Source organism: Hydra vulgaris, chromosome 15, assembly GCF_038396675.1.
Source record: "Hydra vulgaris chromosome 15, alternate assembly HydraT2T_AEP".
NCBI classification, from domain to species: domain Eukaryota; kingdom Metazoa; phylum Cnidaria; class Hydrozoa; order Anthoathecata; family Hydridae; genus Hydra; species Hydra vulgaris.
In genome coordinates, this window is record NC_088934.1 from 26,444,001 (window position 1) to 26,450,000 (window position 6,000).

At 31.3% G+C, this 6,000-nt stretch overlaps 1 long non-coding RNA gene across 1 annotated transcript; it reads right to left on the reverse strand.

Moving 5' to 3' along the window:
* Window positions 1–3,301: 3,301 nt before the first annotated feature.
* On the reverse strand, window positions 3,302–3,716 carry LOC136092354 (uncharacterized). The gene is made up of 2 exons (XR_010644362.1): window positions 3,652–3,716; window positions 3,302–3,576 (listed from the first exon to the last, which is right to left on the reverse strand). It is a non-coding gene; the product is annotated as an uncharacterized LOC136092354 (long non-coding RNA).
* Window positions 3,717–6,000: the final 2,284 nt, after the last annotated feature.

Here is a 6,000-nt window from a genome sequence, read left to right on the forward strand (position 1 = left end):
TAATCAATATCAAGCTGTATTTCGCTATCAATCGTGGCGAATCCTTTGTTGTCGATCACAGCCTTGCATCTTCGAGGCATAGATTCGATGAGGTGATTAATGAAACTTTGTGGAATTGCTGCCCAGGCCTTTTGGATTTGTTTAAACGGTTGATCCTTATTACGAACACCTTCACGATTAATTCTGCGGTTGACGATCTCCCACAGGTTCTCGATAGGTTTGAGATCCGGAGATTGAGGCGGCCAATCCATCAATGATACGTGGTTATCTTGAAACCACTGCTTGACTACTTTTGCAGTGTGTTTCGGATCGTTGTCTTGCTGAAAAACCTATTTTATTGGTATATTCCATTAAGCATGAGTCACGGTCTTATGGCAGTAACGTAAATCGAGGCGTTTTCCGGCCAGTCGACGTACACGGCAAATACCATTGCTCCCAACGGTGTTGAACTTCGATTCATCACAGGACAGTTCGCCATTTCTGCACATTCCATTCAATATGAGATGTAGGAAACGGGAGTCTTTTCTTCTGGTTTTTTAGTGAAATCAGCGGTTTCTTTGCAGGGCGTCGAGAAAACAACCCGGCATCAACAGCACGTCGTCTGATTGTTCGGTCCGATACAGGCAGCTCTAATTGCTTTTGTATCTTGACTGATGATATCCAGGGATCCTTCTTGACGGATCTGAAGATCATAGAATCCTCTCTAGAAGTGATGGAACGCGGTTTTCCACCTTTGTTATCTGCTGCCAACTTGCCCGTAGAACGATATTTGGAACATAGTCTTGATCTGGTCCATTTTTTCACGCGATATTTATCACAAATACTTTTTTGTGACATTCCACTTACGTAATCGCCAATAATTTTCTTTCTAAGTTCCAATCCAAGACTGTCGGGGGCCATTTTTGCACTTGAAGCAATAAAAATAATAAAAATAAATAATCACGCTTCTTAAGGCTTATCGTGTTACATTTACCTTGTGATGATACAATAATGCTCTGTGGAACGCAACATCTTGGTTGGATGTGGACTGTATTGATGTAATGAAACACTTGTTGTATTTCACTTCTTGTATTGATGTTCTTTGATAAAACACTTTGATAAAACTCGCTTCGATAAACTGTCTTGATAATACTGACTGATTGACTTCCATATACTGACTGAATTACATGTTGATTTACATGTCTCATATAGTAAAATGAACCTGTGTGAATCAGTTCTGGAAGATTCTAGATGCTTCTTTTCGATGCTTCTGGAAGCTTTTGGATGCTTCTGAATGTTTCTGGATATTTCTGGATGCTATTGGATGCTTCCAGATGCTTCTTCTGGAAACTTCTGGAAGCTTCTGCATGCTTCTGGAAACTTCTGGATACTTCCTTTAATTGTTAAAAAAACTTCCGTGACGTTGACATGGACCAGACTTAAGAAAATAAAACAAACCAAAAAAGTTGCACTTGTTTTGTCCACTGCAAAATGGCACTTGTCAACGAAATTCTGCCTGCGTGCTGTCACCTGTCAGCTGATTGCTCATGTCATGGCATGCTATGACCCCAGACTCCTGAACTGTTTGCGGTGGTAGTATAGTTCGTTTCGTTTTTAAGACATGTAACATTAGGAACACTTTTTAGCACTGTTCGATGTTGGTTGCAAATGTTTTGCTCAATACTGTATATATATATATATACATATATATATATATATATATATATATATATATATATATATATATATATATATATATATTTATATATATACAGTTATGGCTATTGAAATCCGACCACTGCTGAATATAAAGAAAAACAGTCTATGCATGCGAATAATCAATTTATTTTCTTCCCTGACATCAATGATTGTCACAGCTTGATACTTTTTGATAAAATAAATAAATTCAAACAAAAACTAAGTAATCATTTGGTTGTCATTTGTTTAAAAAATTTTAAATTTTGTTATTTTTTTGTTTTAATTTTCAAATTAAAGTCGTGCCTTATACTTTTTATATAAATAGTAGCTAAACTACATTTTGATAAAAGCGTAAAATTATCCCCATAAGTAACGATAACAAATTTGATTTAAGATATATAATTGAGCATTATTATTATTGTTGTTATATTAATATTTCTTCTTATTGTTTTAGTCAATAAAATGTTAAAAAGTAATTCAGTTATTGTCATTTATCCTTTGAGTCCACAACAATTTTAATAACTTGTTAATCATTGAGTAACAAAAAAATGGACAAAGCTCATGACATGACACTTGAGATTATGTTTTACAAAGCTAGAACTTACGTATCTCTCCAAAAGTATTCTGAAGATTATATATCCTCGGTTTACCAAAAACCTATTTTTACAGCACCTGTTTTATACAGACAATATAGAAATTCTCACCACATCTGCTGCTATTCCTAACAGTAACAACTCCTCAAAAAAAAAGTTTGCTTTTTTTGTGGAAACACGGTGCATCCTAGATATAAATGTCCAGCTTGTTGTGTTCTATTAATGAGAATGAGCCATTAGAAACCCATGCATCTGATACAGCTATTGCAGGACTTCTTAATCAAAATGGCAGACCAGTTGCTTTTTTTTGCAATTGTAATATCGATCTGAGGTAAAATATCCCCCTAATAATAAAAGGCGCATGTGCTGTTATAGAATCTGCTCGCATTAGTGTTATCTACTAACTGGGAAGCGTTTCAAGCTTTTAACTGATCAACAATCTGTATTATTTATGTTTAATAAGAATAATGCAAGTAAAATAAAGAATGATAAAATATATCAACGGTGTCTTGAGCTTTTTTGTTACAACTTTGACATGTTTACCGAAAAGGAATACAATATTGCACCTGATACTTTTAGCTGTATGCACTCTTCAGCAATGAGCTTGATTACTCTATTGTCTTTACACAATTCGTTATGCCACCCTGGTGTTACCAGAATGATTGCTTCTCGCAAACTACCATTCTTAGTAAATGTTTTGAAATTTGTTATTAGCAACTGTCGAATCTACTGCACACCTGTTACAAGAACCAGATAAGACTGCACACCAGTTTCAAACTTAAGTCTTACCTACAGTTAACTTGGAAACAGCAAATCTAAGTTGTTCATCGGAACAATCTACTGTACACCTGTTACATGAACCAGATGAGGCTGCACACCAGTTGCAAAAACCAGATGAGACTGTGTCATTCATAACTAGCAACTAGCAACAAATCAAAAAACATACTGGTCTCCACATGTTACAGGCCACCTGAAGGTGATTTATTTAAATTTTCCAATCATTTAAAACAAATTTTTATAAAAAACAACAATGAGCAAAAAAAAATATTCTGTATTGGAGACATAAACATAGATTGTTTACAATATGATAAACATGCCAATACTAAACTTTTTTTTGACGAAATGCTTCAACATTACATCTTTCCAATTATTAACAAGCCAACTCGAGTAACTCCAACTTCAATCACTGCAATAGACAATGTATTAACTAATTCATTGTTTGATACTTCTCTAAAGGCAGGAATAATAAAGGCAGATATATCTGATCATTTTCCTATTTTCTTCTCCTTGACGCAAGATATAAAATCTAATAATAGTTGTAAAATTAAAACTTATAAAAGAAAAATCAACAAATTTGCTATTCAACAATTTAAAGACTCACTGTCGGCAGAAGAGTGGGATAAGGTATACCATGAATGCAATCTTGGGCACTCTAACTCTGCTTATAATAACTTCGAAAAAATTTTCGAAGTTATTATAAGCAGAGTAAAAGTAAAATTAATAAAAGAAAAACATTTAAAATGTCCATGGATCACCAAAGGTATTAAAAAACCCTCAAAAAAAAAACAAAAACTTTATATTAAATACTTAAAAAATAGAAATGAGGCAAACCTAAATGTTTACAAACAGTATAAAAACTTGTTTTAAAAAATTAAAAAAAATTCAAAGAAAAACTATTACTCAAATAAAATAAAAAACACAAATGGTGATATTAAGAAAACTTGGGATATCATGAAAGAAATAATTGGGATAAAAACCTGCAAAATAAATAGTTTACCTGCTCAAATTGTCATAGATAATAAAGAGTATGACAATAATAATGCAATTTCAGAAAAATTTAATAGTTTTTTTGTCAACATAGACCCAAATCTAGCTTCAAAAGTCAATTGTCCAAACAACTCATTTGAAACTTATCTAACTAGTGTCAACAACGAATTAATATTTAAAGAACTAAAAATTGATGAACTCGAAAATGCAATAAACTCTCTTAAAACAAACAAGTCCCCAGGTATAGATGACATTTGCAGTAATATCGTCGTCAATGTCTTTTCGGAGATACGCAAACCTATTTTCGAAATATTTAAATCATCAATTATAACAGGAACTGTACCAGATAAATTAAAAGTAGCTAAAATTGTACCTATTTTCAAAACCGGTGAAACATTTCTAATAAACAATTACAGACCAATCTCAATACTTCCAACCTTTTCTAAAATACTTGAAAGAATAATCTATAATAGATTATATGAATACCTAATTCAAAACAAGTTCTTAAATAAAAAACAATTCGGCTTTCAAGCACAGCACTCGACAGAACATGCAATTTTAGATTTAGTTAATAGCATAAGTGATTCTTTTAATAAAAAGCAATTTGTATTAGGAACTTTTATAGACCTATCCAAAGCATTTGACACAATTAATCATGATATCTTACTAAAAAAAATGGAAAAATACGGAATAAAAAATACTAGCCTAGATTGGTTTAAAAGTTATCTGTGCAACAGACAACAATGTGTTATTTCGAACGAGAATAAGTATTCTAATTTACTAAAAATAAAATGCGGAGTTCCCCAAGGTTCCATTCTTGGTCCTCTTTTATTTTTAATTTATATTAACGATCTTCCACAATCACTAAAAAAACTTGATGCAATAATGTTTGCTGATGACACAAATTTATTTTATTCATCAGCATCAATTGAAAATCTCTTTGAATCTGCAAATGATGACCTTGAGAGTCTAAACATTTGGTTTAAAGTAAATAAATTATCTTTAAATCAAGAAAAAACAAAATACATCTTGTTTCATTCCAACCAACAAAAAAACAAAATACCAAGCATGCTACCATTACTAAAAATTGATAACATAAACATCGAAAGAACTGAAACTATTAAATTTCTTGGGATAATTATTGACGAAACGATTTCTTGGAAACCCCATATAAAAACATTAAATACAAAAATATCAAAAAGTATCGGCATACTTTACAAAGTCAAAACTATACTTTCCCAGGAGAATCTGAAAGTTCTCTACTTTTCTTATATACAAAGTTATCTAACATATGCTAATATTGCCTGGGGAAGTACAAATAAATCTAAATTAAGTTCTCTATATACACACCAAAAACAAGCATCAAGATTGATTTATAATAAAAATAAATTCACTCATGCCGATCCTTTACTTAAAAACTTGAATGCTTTAAATATCTATCAAATTAACATCTACCAAAATGTTTTATTTATGCTCAAATATAAGCTCGGACTTGTCCCAACTCAATTTACTAATAACTTTTTTCAAACCAACGCCAACAGATATACCACACGAGGAACCGGAAACTTTACATTGCCCATAAAAAAAAAAAAACTTTCGAGATTTTCAATTGTATACCGTGGCCCCTATTTATACAACAAAATAATACCTCAAAATATAGAACTTACTAAATTGGATAATCTTATTGCCCTGAAGAAAAAACTAAAAGATCTCATAATTAACAAAACCAATTTTATCGATATGTATTAAATATAAAAGAACAATTAATATAATAAAATGTAAAAAGAGCAATTTAAGCTATAAAAATAGATAAAAAAGAAATAAAACATAAAATATAAAAAAATAAAAAATGTTAGCAACTATACATATTTAAATTTTTTCTGAACAGTAGACTTCAAAAAATTAATGTGTGTCTTTACTCTTTAAATTTTTAGTTTATTTTGTATTTTAAAGGTTCTCGATG